We start from the raw sequence: 24,830 nt of genomic DNA on the forward strand, positions 1-24,830 counted from the left end.
ATCATGATTCATATCATAACAATTCTTAATGTATTACATCATTCCATAGTTAATAAAATAAAATAATCAAGACAGAAAGAAAACAAGTGAAAGTCTGCCGATGACAGTTTGAAGAAGTGATAGAAAAAGATTTTGTTCAAATGCTGTTAAGACGACAAATTCATTCAGATTGAATCAATTCTTCACATGGAGCAAATATTTAATGGTTTTGTCCATGTTTGTCTTTGACCCCTTGAGATTTTACCACCTGTTGCACCAATACCTTACAGTGCCAAAGTAATCAGCAGAAGCCATTATTTTCTTCCCCTTCTGTGATAATAAAAACTTTCAAATTTGCAAACATTATGCTATCAAGCCCGTGTGTTGAATTACGATAAATATACCCAATCTCCAGCAGTTAGCCATCGATCAATAGCCGGAGTTGCGCAGCTGATTATAAATTCCTGTAATGCATCAGATTGTGCTTTAATGCATTTCCCACGTATGAATTATGACTCTGCCATAAAGTGTTGCCGTATTTGACTTTTCGTAGCATAGAAATAAATCTTTAGTGTTTGCAAAATAAATCTATAACACTCGCTGAATAATGGCCGACATAACTTAAGGGTAGCGATAAAACTAGCAAGCATAAAAAGACTAATTTGATATCGCTCCTATTTTTTTTATTCCTTTTTATTTTTTGTTCCAAGAGGCGTCATTATTCTGGAGGTCACAGTATGGCATCCTATTAATTTCCTATACAGCTGCAACGGTGAAAATGAATTGTATATATGCAAATGTATTCCAACGTTTTTATGTTGAATCTTGTTCGTTAATTTAGAGATGGAAATATTCAAAATAAACAACCCTTAGGATTTTCCACGCGTGCATCAAGAGTTCATTCTTCAGTATTCATGCATAATGATGAATATTCAGTCGCTCCTGGCGAAAACAAGAAATCTAGTATCTTTGTCATTTTTTTAAGCGTATTTAATGGACAGTGATGAACAAGTCGTGAAGGTTTGTCACATTTAATGACTGTAAAATACTTCAAATGCAAAAGGTTAAGTGATGGAGAAAAAAAAACGAAAAAAAACTGGAGCCATGCTTTAGTTAGAAAGATCTGTTATTCTGTTAAAGCTGTCCCATTTCAATCATTTCGAAAATCACGCATTCACGGATAACAGATGGCTTGTAAATTTGCACCATGTTGGCCATGTGATTTTTTTTTTCCCTCCTAGATTTGTGATCTAAGCAACTATTTACTTTGTTTTCCCTCTGCAATCTTTACTTTAGGGCACATGTGTCAAAGTGGCGGCCCGGGGGCCAAATCTGGCCCGCCGCATCATTTTGTGTGGCCCGGGAAAGTAAATCATGAGTGCCGACTTTCTGTTTTAGGATCAAATTAAAATAGAGTATAGATGTATATTAAATTTCCTGATTTTTTTCCCCTTTTAAATCAATAATTGTAATTTTTTAATCCATTTTCTGTGTTTTTAGTTCAAAAAACATTTTGTAAAATCTAAAAATATATATAAAAAACTAAAATAAAAATTGTTTTAGATCTACAAAAACTGAATATTCGGGGCTTTTAATCCAGTTCTTTTAATCCATTTATAAAAAAAAATTCTAAATATTATATCTAAAATGGTCCGGCCCACGTGAAATCAAGTTGACGTTAAACCGGCCCGCGAACCAACCCTGCTTTAGGGGTTTAAATGCCCACCCCATTTCCTGACTACACATTTTCCAACAACTTTGCCCCTGTCTGATTAATTACAAGGTCACTATAAACAAAAAGGGGCAGTTGTTCACACGCTCCGCTATATCATTGGCCGAGGCTGGCATTCATACTCTAGCCATTCATTCATCACCGCTCCACCCTTAACGCGACTGCAGCCATCGCTTGCTTTCGCAAGGGCAATTCCAATTAACATAATGGACTTGTGGGATGATGTTTTCCTCAGCGGTCTCTCTCAATAACACAGTCATTTGTATTCACATTTGCAATTCTTCAGAACCACAGTCAGCGGGGGGTTCTGAGGTTACCTCCACAGGACATAATCCACCAAGGACTTGTTTTGTTTCCGAATCAAAACAACATGCGCTATATGGTTTTGACATTGAGGAGGCATTGATCTGTGCGCGGAAGGGCCCGCGGATCATTCCGCTGTGAGGCATCGGCCGACAAGAATGCTCAGCTCAGCAGAATTATGAGTCAAATCCCACTATTATGATTCACTCAATATTTGTACTTGTCAGTTGCTCTGCAGTATATAAAAAGAAATCGTTTGTAGTTCATGTTCTTGAAGTACACCTGTGGTTTCAACCATTTTTCAGTAAGTAGCACTTCTAAGAAGATTTACAGGGCCAAGATTAAAAGACGTTTGTGTAGTAGAGCAAAATGTTTTGGGAAAAAAAGGTATTTATTTTTATAAGATGCAGTTTGAAGAATAACACTGCATTTTGATTTAGGGGAAGTATGTCAGGGTTGAAATAAATGGTGTTAAAATTTGTGGATTTTTGGAAAGAAACCTTTCTAAAACATTGAATGGGAATTTATTCTAGTACTCATTTTGAATACAACTGATTTGCGCTTGAGAAAAGCATTGGATTTAGTCATTTTTTACGTACTAGCGGGAGGCCACATACTGAAATCGGTATACGTGCCATATTTTGAGAACCACTGAATTAGACAGCAATGCTTCTTATTGTTGGGCCTCTTGGTTCTCAATACGCGCTAATCTTCCAGAGATGATTGAAAGGCAAACGTCTGTGTCATTTACAAAGTGTATTCAGAGTCGAGGAATGATGTATAATTTTCACATTTCCAATTAGCGAGTTGATGATGTTTGACTGGATTGACACTACCAACACTGATCGTTTTATAACTCTTGTAAGGGGCTGCAAATATGTTCCCAGGCTCTCAATTTGCTGATTAAAAAAAGGTACTTTACTTTACTTCAAGGTCATGACATATAGTTGTGATGGACTTTAATCAGGAGCTACACTTTCTGTTTTGCTTTCACAGTTGTGGTGAGAGAGTCATGCGGATCAAAAACTGGCAAAAGGTCCAATTAAGTAAATAGTGTCAGCATCACGTATCGTTTGTAAACAGCAGAACGCGTGGAAGCGGCCAATTGGGAGTGCGAAATAAAATTAATTGATGTGAATGTGAATGTCAGATTTTAAAAAAACAGATAGAGGGTCAAATGCTTAACAGTATCTGGACATGATCGAAATTATGCATTTGTCAGCAAAGCAAATTTATGATTTAATAAGATCCTTTATTCATGGTCATATCTCATCAGATCAAGTTGTTTAGCCTTTTTAGGCTTACATTTTGTTTCTCAAGACCTGAAAGTGAGTTGGTAAGTCCTCTGTAAATTTGCGGATTGAAAATTTGGATTCCAAAAAGATTAACAAAAGCTTGTCGATGAAATGTGTCCGTTTACTTTGTCTCCTCATCAACTAGATGACTAATCTGTTCAAAGTGTATCAGACCAGGTTAGCAAATACCCACTTTGCGCTTGTGCAGACAGAAAGGCGGTATGAAAGAGAGCTTGAGAGAAAGAAAATGAGGGGAAGAGAGAAACAGAGACACCTAGACATTGTCGATGCCGATGCGAGGTCTCTATCTACTTGCCACGGCAAAGGCCCATTGTTGTCGGTAATTAGAGCGGTGACCTTTCACTCAGGTTTAAAGATTTATCTCCTCCATCAAGTCAATGTACACTTTTGTTTGTCATTGCTAGTCAGCAATGAATGGACTTTATTGCTCACTTTTATCGACATGAATCTGATGGATTTAAAGCTTATATAGCCGCTGTCATTGTTTCATTTATTGACTGTTGCTATTAAAAGCCATTTTGAGGCCTAGGTGGAGCAGTCTAGGATTCGACTGATGTGGTCTGCTTTTTTGTTTTACAGATCTAGTTAACTTCTTAATTCATACCATTTAATAGATTACAACATGTGTCAAACTCAGATCTGGTGTGCAATGTCATTTTTGTGGCCTGGAAAGGCCAAAGAGATGTTGCGAGATTCTAATGGGAGAGCCACTGTATCGTGCAAATTTCAAAATAAAATACAGTATACGAGTGTATTTTGGTTTCGGGTAATGTTAGAATTTTTGAGACTTCTCGTTTCGTAACTTGAATTTCCTTTGTGTCCATAGACAAAATTTTCCCATTGAAATGTTTGTATGTAGAGAGAGACGTTCATAAGTAGAGGCACCACTCTATTTGCTATTGAGGGTCTCAAAGAAAACGATCCGGACAAATATGAGGCCAACAATATCTCTTGAAAACAAAATTGACAAATAAATAAGCATCAAATTGGATACAAACAAAGAAAACAATAAAAAGACATCTGATAAATTCACAAAGATAAAGTGTACACAGCCTTCATAGACCTCATGACAACCAAACCCTCCATATTTTTAATCCTAGTATCCGTGACATTTCTATTTAATGTTGACAGAGCGCAAGGGAAAAAATATGGACTAAAAGACGTGGATGTAGATGGCACACAACTGGAGGTGACTTAATTTCATAACACCGCAAATGGTATTTGGCCACCTGACAAACATAGCGTACAAGAAGGCTCAGGTCTCCCATCACTTCCAAGGCCATTTTTTTTTCTGGTGTGTCAATAAAGACAAAGACATCTGGGAGTTCGGACCTTTTAAATAGCTCAATAAAAAAACACTAATCAAAGTTTACAGCTTTGTAATAAATCTGAAGAAGGTTTTATTGGCCATATCATACAATAAGATATAGACATTGCAGTGTGTCAAGATATTTTGTGCATTAGTATTCTTGTCACTGGTTGGGAATGAGCCATTATTTAATCAAAGCAGAATCTCATTTGATGTTTCTAATCTGCACTCATGGAATTTAAAAAAGCAGTAAAGCTGGTTTCTGTGACCCCAAATGAATGACTTTAATTTGTTGTCCTTAAAAATATTCAGATCCATTGCATGAACTTTTAATGAAAACTTATTATTATTCTTTTGGAGGATACCTAGTGCATGCTTTTCCCATCTCTTACATACGACGTTCTGACCTTAAACTTCTTTTTTTGTGCCTTTATTACTAACATTAAGATCTATTTCCTGCAACCTTGACATTTTCTCAACATACAGCGAAGCTACATTGCCAGTCTCTGTCTGAAAATTTCAATAACTCTGTCCGTCCAATTAATTTCTCTCAAGGCAATTGAATCTGCATGTAAAATCCCCACAGAATGTCTAAAATAGATATGAAATGTGGCTGAATATACATTAAGTGATGATTTTTCAGCCAAAACACTGCAGCTTCAAACGTGCCAATTAATCAAGCCGTAGATTTGAGCTCGATCAGGCAGGGAAATGCGCTAAACAAATGTATCAGGTGATCTGGATGCTAACCCTTTCCCACCCTTGGTTTGCCCTTTTTTCTCGCATGTTTCTAATCCTCTTCACTTGCCTCTGTTTTTCCTTTTTTCCTTCTTACATCATCTTTGCTTTCTACCTCCTCTCTCCTTAATTGTACCTCACCGCAGAGTGCACTTTCCTTGCCATTTCATCTTTTACATAATACAACTTGGGTCATGGCTTTTCCTTGGGTTTATCTTACAATCCCTCCTTTAAAGTTCACTTACGTCATGCCGCCTCCCACACACTCCTGACTTCACCTCACGCAATGAAATCATTATTGGTCTTCATCTCTCGGGGCATGTGCAAATTGACTAGATGGCTGCCTGTAATTAAAACACCATCATTTGCCACTGTCCATCGATATTGGACGCATGTCCTCAAACCTTGGTCATTGTAGGATGTTTATTTACTTAAGGTCATAGTACTAGCAGACCTTTACTAGTATTTTCTGGGATATCTTTAGTTTAAAGTTTTTATTTGCAGCTTGGCTGCTGTTCTTGACACAGGGGTGTCCAAACTATGGCCTGCGGGCAAAGTGCAGCCTGCCTTTGTTTTAATTGGCCCACATAAAATTATGAAACTACATATGATATATAATTTCATAAGTCTGGCCTGTATAAGAAACTTAAATTCAGCCTATATCCAGTTGCATCTCTCATCTTTAACACTCGTTGGTGCTAGTTTTCTTAATCACTTTATCGCTCAGGGGATAAATTCTGACATGTTGAAATCATCGCGGGAAACCTGCAGAATTTCCTTTTTTATTTTTTTTATTTCAATAGAGCCATCTTAATTGTGGTATTCCGAAAACCGTATTTTTAACACTCGATTCCGATTCACTGTTTAACTCCTAAAGGTGGAAGGACTTCAAATTGGCCTTTAATTCTTCTGAAATCGGTCCTCTGATTAAAAAGGTTAAGACACCCCTGCTTTACAACATCTTTTAAGTGCAAAACCTTTTATTTTATGCACTGATACACAAAATGAGGTCTTTTTCAAACAAATAATGACATGTTAATTTTTTTGGGCTCTCATTACAGCTTTTAGCTCACTTACATCATTCACCACCCTACACTTATCTCACTTCACCTCACATGCCAATCAGCATTAGCGGTCTTTATCTCTGGGGGGGCGTGTGTAAAGGTGACTAGATTGCTCCCTGTCATTATAACCTCATCATGTGATGCCGCCTATCGATATTGACGTTGCCATTTTTCCCCTTCCCTGAGGGTCGTCTAGCAAAATCCATTTGGCAGGACTGTTTAACTCTAGCTTTAAATTGGTAAATTTAAAACTTGTATGCGCATTGTGAATACGGTCCTAAAGTTGTATTAAAAGCATAGCCCCTTTTTCTCAGTTTATAGTCTGATAGCCTTGCAGGATAGAAAGTGAAAGGCAAAAGTGGGAAAACGAACAGAGCTATTTGCTCCGCAGCGTACTCAAAGGTCATGTCAATAAGTCTCTGTTTCTCCAGATGGCCATTAATCATTCCGTCGTACATCCGTCATCATAGGGAGCTAATGAGATATACATAGATCACTTCTTGAAGGACAACCTGCTTGGAGTGGAGAGAGGGGACATCTCTATTGATCTTGAATCGCTCTTGGCCAATCCACAGGGGCTGTGGTGTGTCGCTGGGTCCTCTGGTCACTCGATTCCAACCAAACGCTGTCCTAATTGAATGAGTTGGTGGAAAATAGAGTACAAAACTGAGCGCTAAAGTAGCTAATGAACATCCGATATTATTTTCAAGGCATAAACTGAAGATAGTCTTTTTTGTTCATGATCGAAAGCAGAAGACTGTTCTGTGCTGCTTATTCAATTTGACCTTGTGTCTGTGTGCTGTCAGATGCCGACTCTTGATATAGATCTACGGAGGTGTTTAAATCGAAAGACACAATGTCAAGTCTTTTGGGGCCTTTGATAGAGGCAATTGTAACGTGGAAAAGTTTGTTACATAACAAAGGGCTTTTTTTGGAGCCTGAAACGTGGTCAGAATGTTCATGTAGTGTATCAACAAAAGAGCTAGAAGATAAAGTACTGAGGAGGAGGAAGATAAAAGCCTAATAGTCAAAGGAATAACCTATTTTTTTCCTAAAATGAGTGCTGTTAGTTTAAGAGCCACAGGTTCACAACTGAGTCTTGATCTGAAGATTTTGTTCTATCAGTTCCTTAGTGTTTTCCCTATTTTTTACATATTCTATCCTTTTCATTTTTTGGAATTGCACTCTGTCATTAGGTTATGTATTGCAGTGGGAAACATTAAATCGTTTTTTTGTCGGGTAGAACTGTGCAACGCTGCACTATTTTATGGATTTTCATGAGTGATTCATTGGACTTTCAAGATACAACAAATTTTGTAACACCGCAAGCTTATCAATCATGGTGTCAATCAATAAATCAACATCAACGATCAATTGAAGTTGAGTTTAACAATGATGAAAACGCCATTCATCAAGCTGTCGAAAAATGCAACTAGGTCATATACATCCTGGCATTTTTTTTAAGCAGGGTTTGGGCCAATGTTGACTCTTAGTATCAAACTCTAAACTGACAGAATAAAAATGACAAATGGCTGCTTGCCTGGGCAAATATCAAAAGCATTGAATAACATCACAGCTGTCGTAGAACCCACCGTGATTGATGTATACAACTGTCAAAAATATTAATAGTATGTAGACCTTTTCCTAAACAAAGTTGACTTAAATTGTAATTGTAAATAGGCGTTCCAGTCTGCTCTCGTCAGCCACTTGCCGTCATTTGTTTTGATGTTAGTCATAAATTCGTCAGCCACTTGCCGTCGTTTGTTTTGATGTCGGACATAAATTTGGCTCTGATATTTAATTCATGCCGAGGAATTGCGATCATTAAAGTTGACAAGATATCTTTGTATTTGCTGTTGTTAGAGTATTTGTTTAAATAGGTTTGCTAGTGCTGAGGTTTGATCAATATGAATATATCATGCATTTAAATGAACTCCAGCCCCCCCCGTGTTGCTGTCAATATGATTAGCGAACTGTCTCACAGAATTGCTACGTGCGCAGAAGTGTCATCCCGAAGTGGCCGAATCATTAACGTGTTGTTGCTCTAGCTAGTTTTATTTACCCATTTGTATTCCGTGCCTTGCGTCGCATCATCATATTAATCAACATAGTTGAAAACAGCGTTGCTGAAGATGAAGCGTCGCCATTTGAAAAGCCTTTCTGATATTCTGTCCTAGCTGCCCCCTTCTGTTCTTTTCCCCGTCTTTGTTGTCATTGCCTAGTCTTGTGTTTTGAGAATCAATCTAATTATAACAGACATAAGAGCCGCTCCTTTGTGCGTTACATGAATCAAATGGTTTGAAGTCCAGCCTCAATGAAGTCAGTGGACTCTCTCAAAGCTACAAAATTGAAATGCCACCACATTGGTTGAATTTCAACGCAAAATAATCTTAACTCGTTAGCTTCCGCTGACAGCCACACAAGTTCAATCCAATGTACCGTATTTTCACGACTATAAGGCGCACATAAAAGTCTTACATTTTCTCCAAAATAGACAGGGCGCCTTATAATCCAGTGCGCTTTATATATGGACCAATACTAAAATTGTTATCACGATAAAATAAAATAAATCAGTCGATAGGGTACACCATCCTCTACAGCTCTCACAACTATAGCAAGCAGCCCCCTACTCTACTATTTTTCCCGTAAAAAAAGTACTGTGCAGTGACTGCTGGGATATATAGTTCGTTTGTCAATACACCCAGTATGACGGCAACACACTAATATGGTGCTCACCGTCATTTTGGCTGTATTTACAAAAGAAATCCTGCCGCTAGATGTTGGCATCAACAGAGCATTCAACGCTAGACTGCGAACTATATATATATATTATATATGGATGAATATCGAACCGCAACATGAGATTATGGCTACGTGAGGCGTATGTCAAGCGACCGGGTGGCTTTTTTCATGGCTCGCCATCACTTTTGATTTGCGACCAAGTCACAAAAATGAAATGATGACCTCAGTACATTGTAAAATGGCTAAATAAAGTACAACCGAACTCAGTTGTGCTTCCGTTGCCTTTTTGAAAACGTGTTTTTAGCGTGTGGATGTAGCGTGCATGTTTAAGCTGGTGTATGTTTTGCCATGCCTGGCTGCGTCTATAAAAAAGGTGCGTCCTTTGTGTGTGTCAAATACAGAAATAGCACTCGTTACTGACACTGCGGCTAAAAATATGATGCGCTGTATAGTCGTGAAAATATGGTAACTGATAATGGATTGGCCATCCATTCAGTCAGTCAGTAAAGAATTTTAAACATTTTATATAGCTATACACCCAATGTGTTAAGTAACCTAATTTAAACATTGACGCAAGTATGAATAAACTTTAATCTAATCTAAAAATTAAAGCAACAATACAAGGGCCAATTTGAAATCCTTTCACTTTAATCTCTTAAATGGACATGTAGCAATATATCGTTTAAAGCAATTATTATTATTATCTGGCATTTCTTCAGAAAATAAGGAGGTTATTTACCATTTCCCTTTTATTATAATGTCCGTATGTACAAAGTGGCTAAAAATGAGTTTTGACACTACTGCAGTATTTTTTTTAAATACAAATTTTCTTTGCAATTGTCGGATACTTGTACCACTCCAATAAGAAAGGCACATATTTTTCAATGTGAGCATTTGTTGTCGTGACTCAAGGCGGCTCAAAGAAATAAGAATATATTATAGTTGTAGGCTACATCCTGTTTCTGAAAGCAAGCGTACAAAGAGCTTGGAAAAGTACAGCAGTCTTTTTGGATTCCACAAACAGTAATGGACACTGACATCTATTTATAGTGGAAAGAGCAAAAGACTGTGAATAGAGTCGCACAAAAAGAAAAGAGAGAGGGGCCACCGGCACTGTTTGTCTCGGACTTTCCTGCAGCGATGAACAGATAATTTAATGAAAAGCATGTTTGTTGTTTGGAAAGTGCATTTCGACGTCTATGTGGTCACATATTTTTGTGATTTGACAAGAAAGGGTTCTCTCAGGGATGTTTAAATGCACTGCGCTGGTCTCTACTAGAGTGTCGTCACTTTTGCAAAGGTCATGCAAGTTCGTAGAAAAGAAGATTAACTCTTCCTTTGCCATTGACAATGACAGAAGTCCACTTATGAGGCTCGTTTCATCCTCCTGCTGTAATTTGAATTAAGTTTGTTACTGGTAGACATCCAATCTATTTAAACTGGGAGACAGCAAATGATGCCAGTACTCCCAGTTCAAATGGTTGCAGTCGATGAGGTAACCGACTGAGTGTTGTGGTTGAAGTTTAACTAAGATTATTTTTAGGGAGTATAACTGCAACCCTCTTCAAATGGACTGCATTTGGATTGTGTTGTATTTTTTTATTTTTTTTTAGGTATTTTGGGAGGGCAATGACAACCTGTGTTTTTGAAATTCATCTTACTTAGTTCTCTGGGCAATGTCATAAAGCCGCCAGATGATTAATACCTTTTTCTTTTGACATATCCGAAAATTATGCTCCGTTTGAAGAAATCCCCGAAAGGTACTAATTTATATTCGCCATATGAATTGGGCCATCAATACTGAAGGTAAGTGAAGGTCGCTGCGACAGCTTTATAGTTTAGCGGGTTTTGGCTTGCCCTAGTGTCACTGGCTCACAACGCGCCGCACGTCTCATTTTTTTCCCGGGCATTCCTAGTTGGATTCCTTGTGGAAGAACGACGCAGACCAGACTGCTTGGTTCAAACTGCCTCTAACTACTTCCTGCACGACACCAAGCCAAATTATGACATTTGGGAGTAAAAAAAATAAAAAAATAAAACCATAATTGCTCCTTTTAGCTACTCGGTATAGTCTGCCCAAGTCCCTCTAACCCAGGGGTAGGGAACCTATGGCTCGGGAGCCATATGTGGCTCTTTCCATGGGTGCATATGGCTCTCCACTAACATGTGAGGTAAAATATGTTAATCAATAGTGAGAGAGCCGAGTCCCGAACGCACCAATAGGAGCATCACGTTGACACTGTGGCGTTGAGACTAGCTCTAGCACCACTTTAATCATAATTTAGTTTGTATTATTCTTCTGCATGCATCTTCTCATTGATACTGATTAATTAGCAACAGCATAAAAATATTGTCAAAATAATTCAGACTGTTTGTGATTAAAAAGTGGTGAAATGACAAAAAAAATGCACATTTTCATATATTTTACTTGTAAATTCTGAGAATGGCTCTTTAGCAATAACATTAGAAAATAAGAATTGTTTATGGCTCTCTCTTTCAAAAAGGTTCCCGACCCCTGCTCTAACCTAAAATCATCTAATGCACAAGTGTCAAAGTGGCGGCCCGGGGGCCAAATCTGGCCCGCCACATCATTTTGTGTGGCCCGGGAAACTTAATCATGAGTGGCGACTTTCTGTTTTAGGATCAAATTAAAATGAAGAGTATAGATGTATATTAAATTTCCTGATTTTCCCCCTTTTAAATCAATAATTGTAATTTTTTAATCCATTTTTTCTGTGTTTTTAGTTCAAAAATCATTTTGTAAAATCTAAAAATATATAAAAGAAGCTAAAATAAACATTGTTTTAGATCTATAAAAAATGAATATTCAGGGCTTTTAATCCAGTTCTTTTAATCCATTTATTAAAAAAATCTAAATATTTTATCTAAAATTGTCCGGCCCGCATGAAATCAAGTTGACGTTAATGTGGCCCGCCAACCAACCCGAGTTTGACACCCTTGATTTAATGCTTGTTGCCACACAACACTAATCAGGCCATATTTATTTCAAACCGCGTAAAAATAACACTAGCTACAACACAGATGTGTCGTTATTATTCAGTACATGCAAAACATTTGCTCCTTTTCAGGTTTTAACTTGTTAACAAATGCACATATATCGCCGTCACCTGAGCTATGACACCAAATGTGACATTTTTTTTCTTTTTAAACCTGCTTGATCTTTAGTTTTTTATTGTGAGGTCCAAACCAACCTGTTGTAGTCCACAGTCCAACTTGCTATCTCTTTGACTATTCCTCAAGCGTAGCCATTGGCATCAAAACGCATTGTCTTAAGAAAACAGGACTCGTATTTGCTGCCCAAAACATTTAGCATAAAGGCAGCAAAGCTTCTCAAGAGGTTCATTTTTACAAGCCACTTTTTTGGCAAAACACCCCATCGCTAGTTCATGACCCGCCAAACAAAACAGTAAACGTGGACTCCATGCGATGTGAGCTAATGGATGAATATTTCATAACATTTTCTCACCTGTGTTTGATATTAATGAACTCCCTGCATAAGCCTACGCCGCTTGCTTGCTAAGCTGACATATCTGCCCACGTACCTGTTATGAATATTTATAAAACATATGTAGACCAAAGGCTAAAGAAGGCTCATTTTAGTTTTTGGCATGCAGTTAAGCCAGTTAGTTTGTTTTCATATACGCGTACGGTGTTCTGCTGTCCATGGTGCTGAACTAGACGGGTACTTAAGCTGACTCTTTGATACAACAAGCATCTTTGGACACAAAGCAGCTCTCTTTGTAATGCTGGAACAATAACATTTAGCTCATTTATCAAAGTGAATGTTTGTTGATGTAAGTCACGTCTGTTGTGGTCACATTTCAAGGCCGTCAAATTTGATAACATGAACCCAATTAACAAAATAAGAAAAAAAAGGAAAAGCCTAAAATGCTTAATATGCATATGTTTGAATTAAAGAATGATTGGCTGCTGGAAACACATTTTAGTTGTGCTCATTTGCCATTTTATTTATTCTAATTTTCAATTTTCCGATGTTCATTTAGTGCAGCCACTTCTTCCTCATTTGCATCCTTGCAGCAACTGCATCTGGATATGCTTTCCCTTATTTTTGGGGGTCTTTGGAAGAGGTTCAATATTTACATTTTTCACTGAGAAAATCAATTGCTTGTGATTTTTCCAAAGTAGCGTAAGATGTTGATGTAGTCCTTTCAAAATGGAAAAGTAGTACAGTAATGATGCCAAAGATGTACTGCGTTCAAGTGCTCCATCTCGATGGAGAGTGCTTTTAATGTTTGGGAAGATAAAACCTAATTACAATTACTGTAGTGGAAAATATTGGCTGATGTTGTTCACTTTAAGAGCATTTTCAAATTTTGAAATATCTACAAGCCATTTGTGTTCAACATCATGTATAAACAGCGGTAATGGTTGCACTCAAATTTAGGCAACCATTTTGTAATTTAGGGTTTTGACAACCACTTTCGCATGTCAGATGAAATACAGCCATTTTCTGACACAAATGTATGCTGCGTATTCTTAAAGTATGTTTCTCAATGAGGAAATGTAGAAATAAAATATGGTTCATGCCCAAAAGATACCTGAAGATGACATTTATGCATGAAAACACTTTTAGTAGCAATTAGGTGTGGAATTGGGAGAGAAATGCCAACACGTTGGACGTCACACCGCTAATAATTAAAGAACGGAAAAAGATCAAAACAAAAAGAATTGGATTGGTTTGTGGTTTTTGCCCCTTCAGTAAATATGCTCTAAAATGGTAGCATTATGTGGAATTCTGCTATAAAAACAACTGACGATAAATAAATTAATGCTTAGGACCCTCTCATCTTTAAAGAATTAGATGAAAAAACAGTGGTTAACTTATTAAGATTCATCTGCGTAAGGCCACTCAAACAAATGCTAAAAGCAGCCATTTATGCAATGACATGCCTTTTTAAAAAAGATTTTCTTGTTCAGGCTTTGCATGGCAACAATTTCAGACAAACGACTGTAGGATGGAAGGAAGGAAGGAAGTGTCTATGAAAGCAGTGGTCTGTTGTTCGGCTGGCATTATATGCCCTCCCCTTAAACAGGCCCAGGTGGGAGCCATAAAGGGTGTTTATGAGGCTGACAAGTTGACACTGCAGCCTTGTCATGCTCTGATAATAAGGCTCGGGCCTTGTTTCAGCTGCTCGGGAGACAGACAACCTTTTCTGGGTGCTGATAGGGAAAGAGCGGAAGAGGCAGGGAAGCTTCCATAAAGCTTTTTAAGAGGCTGTGAATGCAACGCCTCAGTGCAGTCATTACTGTACAAGAAAGGGCGAGGGCCAGCAGGAACTAATGCTCATTTGCAGGCAATATAGCATGAATTTTCAACGCCTGACTTGTGAAAATGATCATTTTCTTAGAGTATATGATTGGGAAAAATTCCAAAAATGCAATGTGTAATCATCGTCATCATTGCTAAATTCCAATTATATAGGTATGTGCATATTTCTGAGATTGGGGGTTTAATCCTGTGTGGATTTGCCTTCTTCTCCCTGTGCCTGTGTGGCTTTTTTCTGGCTATTCTGGAAAAACAGCCTTCCATTCCATTTATTAAATGCAAATGTTGGGTGACCGAAAATTGGGAAGGGTGCGTATTCTTCTGTACAAAGGATGTTAATATATGTTACAATACTGCAGAAGAGCATTGAAGTAGTTTACCTAAAAAAACATGGTGCACAATGCCATGAATGTGCAAAAGACTGAAAAAATGACAATATTGCAGTATACATGTTTTTGGTGTCTTGTTGAAAAGAATCTGTTTGTTGTATCACATTGCTTTACACCATTATTTATCGCTAATACACAAGTTTCAATCCAATTATTTGTAATTGGATAGCCAAAGATCCCTTCTGGCACACTTATATCTCATGATGGGAACCATTAGTTAGGACTGTATTTTTGATTATTTTCATTTATTTCTGAGTGTTATTTAAAAAAAAAAAAGATAGACACCCACTGTGCAGCCTAGATTATTTTCCCTTTCAATAGTTCTCATAAAGGGGGGAAAAACAACAATACATGATACCAGTCGGCTGTGTTGGACATATCTAGGTGGTAGCAAAACTGTATTTCCTACAATAATATAATCTCTAGTGATGATATTTTTGGGGAATAAAACATACCTTTTTTTGAGCTGTGGTATCAAATGGATATAGAGCAGTATTATTCGATCGAAATTTTCATCGTACCTCGAGCATGTCGTAGGTAGAGCTGATCGTAGGTCGAGCTGATCGTAGGTCGAGGTACCACTGTACTTTATTGTCACTCTTCATTTGGTTTCCATCGTTTTCTTCTTGACTCTTCCCTTCATTGTCCTTTTAACGAGTATGTAGTTTGAGATTCTGCGCATGCCAGCGACAGATGCGAGCCATAAATCAGCTAATCAATGGCACCAAAGTCAAAGTCCCTGAACAGTATTGTAGGAAAACGCCGTGAATGAGCCTTATTGATCCGGCTACACAAACTGTTAATTTCTCGGAGCGGCCAAAGTGTGATAAGCAAGGGCATGGTTGGACATTCCGCCGCGTAACATGCTTATTCAAGTGTAAAACTTACTCTTAAGGAGAAGATGGAAAGATTAAAATGAAAACAAAAATGAAAATGTGACCTTTATAGTTGTGATTATATCTAGGATTAAAAAAAAAATGATATAACGATAGGATGAGCTGTGGTTTTCGTTTTTTTTTTGCTATATCATCATAAAGTAGACCTCCATTTGTCCAAAGATCGGTCCTTTTGTGTCACGAGGTTTCCATTGCTAGTATTTTGCCAGGGACAAGTGGACAGAAGGCACGGAAGCACTACAAAAGAAGCTGTTTTAATTAAATCTGGCAGATTTACTCGCCTGGCTGGCTTTAAAGCATAGATGGCTCAAGGCGGCGGCTTCCGAAAGTGGTGGCTGTAAAAATGACTCATGGAAGCCAGAGGTGGAAAAGAGCCCCCCGAGGGTCGGGCGGGGGAATTATGGCGGTCGGTCGGAGGCTCCTCTGTAACGAGGACAAATAGATGTGAGGTTTGTCGCCTGCTAGAAGGTCAGCGGGCTTCGTGGATGGGATGTCGACACCGGAGAAAGGAGAGGTGGGGGGAAAAGTAAGAGCAAGGGATGATGGGAAAACCTAAGAGTTAAAAAACAAACAAAAAAACTTTTAAATAGTGTTTCGTCAAACATATTAATAGAATTAAAATGAATGAAAACGGGAACATGATCAGGTTATAACACTCACTAACAATCTAAAGTGTAATTTTTTTTCCTAGGGCAAGGGTGTCAGACTCGGGTTGGTTCGCGGGCCGCATTAACGTCAACTCGATTTCATGTGGGCCGGACCATTTTAGATATAATATTTAGATTCTTTTTTTTAATAAATGGATTAAAAGAACTAAATCAAAAGCCCTAAATATTCGATTTTGTATAGATCTAAAAAAAGTGTTTATTTGAGCTTTTTTATATATATTTTTAGATTTTACAAAATGATTTTTTGCACTAAAAACAGAAAAAATGGATTAAAAAATTACAATTATTGATTTAAAGGGGGAAAATCAGGAAATTTAATATACATCTATACTTTTCATTTTAATTTGATCCTAAAACAGAAAGTCGGCACACATGATTTACTTTCTCGGGCCGCACAAAATGATGCGGCAGGCCAGATTTGGCCCCCGAGCCGCCACTTTGACACCTGTGTCCTAGGGAATTTAATTCACCATTTGTTCCCAGTCAAAATTGATTGGACGTCTAGTGGCTGCCATTGAGTTAATACAAAATTAAATGCATGCCTATCAGAATTTTTTTATAGTCATTAGTCAACAGCAACTTTATTCAATATTTTTCGCCATTCAAAATGGCAATTAAGGCTCGAATCAAGAAATGTAGTCATATAAAATCTGCTGTTTATTATATTTATTTTAACATATATTTTTTCCTCTCATCAACATCAGGGGTTATTCTTATCATTACTTTAAAAAAACATTTTAGTGCAATAACTGTGCAGTGTTTATCTTGGTTTATGTTACATAAATGGGGTCAGATGCTGGGTTTTTATTTACTTAGTCTGAAGTAAGGGTCCATCGTGATTCACATTTTTGTGTATCGTTTGCTAAAAAACAAAAGATAATACATAAACCAAAATATATGAATGAGCCAGATTTCTTTTATCTGTCATACACTTTTCTCCTTTTTGTAGTAAATGTAATACTTTAATGTGCTTACAAGCTGTGCATTTCCAAAGTGGACGGTGAGGGAAGATAAATATTTGTGAGAAAGACACACTCCATTTGTTTATTGCATCTTATATGCTTGAATTGAACGTCAAACATAATCTTGACACGTTTCAAGCATCCAGTATTCTCTTTTTGTGTTAACAGGCAAAACCTACTGAGCCGACACTACAAGAAGAAACCTGTTGCCGTGCCCAGGGTGAGTTTCAATTTCAGATAAACATCACTTATGACTGGAAAAGCTTTCATTTTAAATGTATTTTTGCCCTTATTAATTCAGACTGCAAATCAATGCTTATGTAACTTTTTTTTCAATGGCTTGAAATTTTAGCCACCGGTTGTGTTGCAATATTGTCAGAAATGTCCTTAATTTAAGAATTGTTTTATTTTAAATTTTATTTGAATACATTTTTTCTTAACTTAGATGAAAAATGGCCTACTTTTAGATGTATGGACTTATTAAGCACAAAAAAGTAGAATTTTAAGTAAGTGGAATAATCTTACATATTCATTTTTAACTCATTTTTAACAATCAAAACAAGATGGAGAAAATTATTGAAGTAGATTTAAGAAAAGGAATCTCATTAAGAATTTACAGTGTAGAAGGGGAAAAAATTACGATTAGCATTTACGATACACACTAAGGAAGAATGTAGTATTTGTTGATCCTTAGACTGTTTCAAATGGCCCTTTGGATCTTTATTGGTTTGTAGGGATATAGTTTAGGTGAATCTAAGGATAATGTTTGGCATTTTTCAATTCTCCCTGTCGTTAGCTGCGGAGATAGCCCAGGGCAGACAAGTTGCCTGCTTGCACTTGTCAAGAATTAGCCAGCAAAGAACAAAGCCAAGACTGCATTCTGATCACTTTGCCTTGCAGCATCTTTTTTTCTATGAATCCCATTCTTTTATGCTTCTCCCTTTTGGTTTTTCTTCTGAGCGTAACAGAGGTGTGACTTCCCGGAGATAAACCTATTTTAGGATTCCATCTACATTTTACAGTTTGAGGGTTAATTGATCTCATTTCCAGTGTGGCCTTCATTTTTCAATCCTGGTCTTTTCTTTTTTTTTGCTGATTTTTATCAGTTGAGCTTCTTTATGTTGACTTGGTGTGGATTTACTCCATCAATCACAGAGCTCTCTCGTCTATATCTTGATGACCACCGCCTCATCCGTTTGATTTGCCGGCACCTTGGTCTATATGTCCCATTTATCTCTCCAAGATTGTCTCAAGATGCTCTTTCTTGGTCGTTACAGAGAGATTTAAATGCCTGTTAACACTTGCTAAGGTTTGGTTAAAATGGGCTGAAGTGTATTGTGTGCGGTCGATTGGTCGCTGGTCTTTTGGTCGCCGGTCTTTTGGTCGCCCCGACCGCGACAACGGGCGACCAAAAGACCCGCGATCAAAAGACCGACGACCAAAAGACCGGCGACAAAACAAGGTAAAACAACACGATCTACGCATCAATAAAAGCCAACAATGGCCATGAGTTGTCTATGCTAGTCTATACAACCATATATACTGCCTTTGTAGCAGTATCTTATGGCTTCCCAATTCCAGTGGTGTTGTCTGCCGGTTTCTAATAACATATCCGCTTGTAGCTTTACTGGAATTTGTTGTTCCCAAGCTGTGAGTATTGGTCACTCTTGAGGGAATTGTCTGCTGATCCTTTTTGGAGGCTCCACATCTCCACTTGTTCTTGGTCTGTTTATTCGGCATGGCAACGGTTGCTGACCTTGTCTAATGATTTGTGGCTCTTGTCATGTTATATGTGCTGTATGTAGCAATTGGATTGTGTCAAACTATTTCTTTCATGGTTGCTTATTTGACAAACAATTTACAACATGTAATAAGAGGAGCTGTGATTTTTTTTTTTACCAGTTGTACACTATCAAGCCATTTTTTTAAATCCAAGGAATGTATCATGGCACAAAGAATGAAAACCTTATAGTATATTACAAAAGTTTGCCCCAAGAAACTTTTTGGGGTGAAAAGCTTTTCGTCCAGCCCACAGTGTCAAACAGGAGGAAGAGTTTGGCGCTGCATGTTTGCCTTTGTAATGACTTCTTGTAGTAACCCAGACATTGATTGTTACAAATGCCTATTGATTTTGAGCTCCACTCCACACTTTTTGACGTTTGTCCCAAAATACAGCCAAAAGAATGACATCCATGTGCCGCTCTTTTCTGCCATATTGGTTTATGCACTCAATATTTGTGATTTTTCCGTAAAGACAGGTATGTAGTTGTGAAATTGCAGAGGCTATGGAAAACTCACTTTAACATTTCATTTCAGTTTTATGATCCTAAAAGTTTGAGTTTTGCAAGGAATGAAATGGCTTTACAGGTTCACATCTTTCTGCCAATTGGATTAACATTAATTTGAGCCCCATATGTCGGAATTGCTGAAATTATATACTTAAATCATATAAGTAAATAATTGGCGGTCCGTGCATTTTCTCGTAGCGCCTTTAACGGGTAAAATCCACTTCCTAGCAGCATTTAATGATTAGATACAAATACTGGAGCTTTTCCAGACCATTACAACCGGGCCAGGGGGTGATTTTCCCGGGAAGAGACAGCGATGGACGTCAATGGCGAAACGGGAAAAAATGCACAAAATATAATATATAATTCAGATATTTCTTAGGCCAGCAGAGAAGGCCTTGAAGGCCCTGGCGGCCCGCCACTGCTTAAATGTTAACAGTGATAGGAAGTGTAATTTCCAAGTGAGTAACTTGGACCGCTTGTGTGATTTCCAGCCTTTACAGTTTTCTTTCTTTTTTTTTTTTGCTTTAATCAGAATTTGCTCGGCTGTAATTTGCAACTCTTGTTCCTGTGAGGAGTTTGAATAATGCAAAGCCATGTCCTTAGCTTCCACTTAAATTTGTCTGCTCAGCAGAGAAAGTGACAAAGACAGACTCAGTCAGGGAGGGACAGAAGGAACGGCAGGGGGGCTCACAAAAATGAAAGGGACTTTGTAGGAAGGTGGACAAAGAAATGGAGAGTACCGCTTCAGACACCCTGTAGAAAAATATAAATAGAATGGCTGATTGTAACAGAAAGGTCTACACTGCTCTGCATTTTGATGAGCTTTCCAAAGGATATGTAAAGTGATTTGCTTGGGTAATGAGACAAGAAGTCATTTGTACTTTTCCGTCAGGGGTCACTGCCTATCTTGCCTTTTTTTGGTGCATTGTACCTACATTACAACCTCATCGCGATTACTGGAAGGGTGACGACGCGTATTTTTAGCGGAGTGGAACATAGGAGGACGGCACTTGATGAATGGCAACAGTCTTACATTTTGGCATCCACAACCATAACGAGACGGTTATAAAACGGTGACCATTATTTTCTCACCGCGTTGCTTTTTTTTGGCGTCCGTAAGAAACCACACAATATGGACTTTAGTAAATGTTTTGGCTTGACATTTGAAGCAGTTAACGCACATAGCGGTACTGTGAGTGAGATAAATATTCAGTATGCTGCTTTGATATTGATTTCAGTGCAGTTGCAGTTAAGATGCTGCTTGCAAAACTATTATTGAACAATTGTAGTGAGAACTGTGCTGCATCTATTCAATCTTTAATAAGATTTCATTTTTTTAGAATACATTTTGATTCTGTGGAATGGTGCTGATTACATTCAGTTATAGGATATAGTCAGTACCACAGTGGATTATTTAGCTCTAATGACCTTAACACACTGAGCTGCTTTGCTTTTGTAATTAGTTCAGTGCTGCTGCCCTGCGGCACTTAATCAATTTCTAACTCTATTGACATCCCAGATTATTTGAATGAGTGAAAAGGTCTCTTGTGTCTGCCCTCTGATATTAATATTTGTCTAAAAACTGTAAGGATAGAAACCATATTATCATTTCATACACCTAAAATTCTAATTTAAAAAAGGCAAATGAAATTTTCCTGAGGAAATGAATGGGTATACTATTCGTCCAAGTTTTGGAACTGGACAACCGTGGGAAGGTTTTACCTTAAAAGTGTTCGCTCAATTGTAAAGGCAATGTTGTATTTAATGTGTAGTAATTTCAGTGTCACTTGCACTTCCAAGTTCATCCATCTAAATGTTCATAGCAAACCTTTTAAATGTGTCGCTCGATGCGAAGAATCATCAGTACAAGTCAGTGTTTTCTATTTTCACTCTTTTCCTCACCGAAGAAGGAAAGACAACCCAGTAGAGTTTAATTTCTGTAGTTTTTATATGGTCCGCTGACAAGTAATAGCCATTTAGCACTTGTGTCCACGAGATAGATCACATGTGTCAAAGTGGCGGCCCGGGGGCCAAATCTGGCCCGCCGGATCGTTTTGTGTGGCCCGGGAAAGTAAATCATCAGTGCCGATTTTCTGTTTTAGGATCAAATTAAAATGAAGAGTATAGATGTATATTAAATTTCCTGATTTTTTTCCCCTTTTAAATCAATAATTGTAATTTTTTAATCATTTTTTTCTGTGTTTTTAGTTCAAAAATCATTTTGTAAAATCTAAAAATACATATAAAAAAGCAGGCAGGTGAACTCATTGTAAAATAAACAAAGGCCAGTCGTGTGGTCTAGGTGACCAGAAATTTCTTGGAATCATACTAGAAATCGTGTAACGTGGTCTAAGATCAGGAAACTTTGTGGCGTAGTAATCTGCATTTTGTTGTAGCAGTAGCAGGACATTCTTACAACAATACAGTACACAGTAAGAATACATTTAGTTTACGAAAAACTTTTTCAAATGGAATAAAACAATGTAATGCAGAGACTAAAAGTCACTTTTCAACCTGTAATTATGGTGAAACTTTAACCTTTCAACGTCAGCAAAGTCCTGCTCCTGCTCCTGCTGCTGATGAACCTCAAGTCATAAATAAATGATGCCATTTTAATCAATCACACCGACTTAAAGAGGAACACTGGCTCTGTCAAATGCACAAATTCGATATGGACTTCCCTTACGGCAGTATTCCTGCATCTTTCAACTCCTGCGGGAAGCTTTTCGATCGACTGCTGTTTAATCTCAACGAAGGACATTTTTTTGGTCGTTTTATGTCACCTTGCTCGAAGTCAAGATGATGCGTTTGCTGAGATTCAAAATATCGACACACAAAGGGAGTTCACCAAACTCCCATGTGGCATATTAAAACCATCCCAGCCTTGAAAGCCCAGCTGAACATATTATATTCATAGTAAGAATCATGATGTAGGATATTATGTAATAGTGCAATTATAGAGGTGTATTCTACGGCAGGGGTCTCAAACCGATTCCGCCGAGGGTACACTTGCAAAAAGTATCCTCTTGTTGAGTTGGAATGAAAACCTGCACCCACTGCGGCCCTTTGAGGACCGGTTTGACACCCCTGCTGTATGGCAATTCAAATTTGACCCTTCCATCGTAACTTTGTACGGATCACACAACCTACGTGATGCCTTTGCAAACAAGGCTCTGAAATTTACCGCAATTTAATTGCCGCGTAATAAGGATTAATCCGTTTTAACACATGGATCCAAAATCTTCGACCATGAAAAAGCAATTACTTGCTTTGCTGCGTAACTGTTGGGCGGATCTGGATACATCAACTTACAATCGCCCACAATTTAGCCCCCATTCCACGTGTTGAATTTGTAATTCCGTAATTGTTTGCTTCAATGCTACTCCCAACAAAAAAAGGACGTAAACCAAGGCCATGTATTTCCTTAATTCCGACATAAGGTTGCTGAGGGCACCGCAGTCCCCAGCTGGCTCCACTTTAGTGGAGGTAACTGAAGTGATTTAGGCGCCGGGTGGCCATTTGTCCTGGTTGATGCTTTCAGTATGTAGCAACCCGACATGGAAAAGAGCCCCCGGTAGAAATCGCTTTCCATTACATGTGACCTCATCTATAAACGATGCTCCCTCCTGATACAATAATTTGCCGCCTCGCAAAACAACCGCAGCATTTTTCCTGTTTTGCTATATAGGAGGCGTGTAGGCATAATGCCTGTCTAAATATAGCCTCTTTTTTTCCCCTTCCTTTCAATGGCATGTTTGGATGAGGGATGATCCTCCCAAGACAATGGAACTTTGCTCGAGAATAATGCAATTTCATGTTTTCGTCATGCGTTTTTTTTTCTATTTACTTCAACAAGCCCCGAGTCTGCATAATGGCGCATTTTGGCTCAGTCAGCATCTCGCTATTGATGATATTATTAGAGCACAATGAAGGAGGACGCGCGAGGGCTCGGAGATTTGTTTTGTTGCGTAACTCGGCAATCAATCGGAGCAAAATAACAAATGATCGTGTATTAGTTTTTGAGTTCATCTCTATCTGTCGCCATGTGTGTATTTGTGTGCGGCCTATTGATGAAACAGTTCCACGCTAAGTAACGGCATCGCAAAGCAAATTCATCAGCGCACTCATTCCTTTGCCTCCCATCTTCTCATAGCAGACTAAATGACGGTGAAGGAGACAGTCCCACATAAGAGCACACGTGTGAGACATGTATGCACGTTTGAGGTACTTGCTCCTTTATTAAACCAATTTGGCTGCCATGGTTACTCCATCTCTTTTGATGAGGTACAGAGGAACATGGCGCACATAAACATGTCTTAATTTTTCCATTCTTCTCTTCTGTTTCATCCAATGAATGTTTGAATGTCAAAAGTTTCAATATATGACTATTATCTTTTTGAAAAGAAAATTCTTTCCAAAGATAACTTCAAATCAATGACTTAGATGGATAATGCAGTACAATTTAATTTATTTGCACACACATGGTTGTATTATTGCCTGATTTGGGGTGCAACGAAATGTGTGAAAATTTGAAGAGCGCGTTGACATATGAGTTTTCAAGACGCTAGTCATCACTTGGTATTTTTATTTCCGATACAAGCAAAAATGTAAGTACGTATGTGTTGGAGTTATTTTGGGTACTATTATATATGTGCGTGCAACGAAGAAATATTAATCATTATATGTATGTGTGGAATATTAATCATTATATGTATATGTGAAATATTAACAATTATAAGCTTGACAAACGCTTAATATAATTGTTACCGAAACAAACTCGATGGTCACTTCCCCCTGCAGCTGGCTCCGAGGACGTTTAATTGTTTTGCCCTGGATCCGAGGACTGTTGACTTGGATTAAAACCTCGTTGTTCGGGTTAAACGCTTATGCAATTGTTTTGAATAAGATAACCTTAATTGTTTTGATTCTAATGCAACTAAATGGACAGGAGAGCATTGGTTTCTTTAGAATGATCTGTGACGAGGACGAGTCAGGATTGATTCTCACTTGCAAGATAACGCTGGATTATGTGCTCCGATGTCTTTCTTATATTAAAGTATATCTATGAATGAACCTAACAGTATGCAACGCTTGCAGTTCAGTACGTGGTACAGCAATCTTAACAGCATCAAC

The 24,830-nt window shown here is 38.0% G+C and overlaps 1 protein-coding gene across 3 annotated transcripts in view; it reads left to right on the top strand.

Annotated features, from left to right (window-relative positions):
* Positions 1–24,830, top strand: part of tnr (tenascin R (restrictin, janusin)) — a 132,647-nt gene that overhangs the window by 43,170 nt on the left and 64,647 nt on the right. For all 3 annotated transcript variants that reach the window (XM_077616238.1, XM_077616239.1, XM_077616237.1), the window contains one exon: positions 17,575–17,626. The gene's annotated coding sequence lies outside the window, so the exon portion shown is untranslated. The remainder of the gene's footprint in view (positions 1–17,574; positions 17,627–24,830) is intronic.

The sequence above is a fragment of the Stigmatopora argus genome, chromosome 12 (assembly GCF_051989625.1).
Source record: "Stigmatopora argus isolate UIUO_Sarg chromosome 12, RoL_Sarg_1.0, whole genome shotgun sequence".
Taxonomy (NCBI): Eukaryota; Metazoa; Chordata; class Actinopteri; order Syngnathiformes; family Syngnathidae; genus Stigmatopora; species Stigmatopora argus.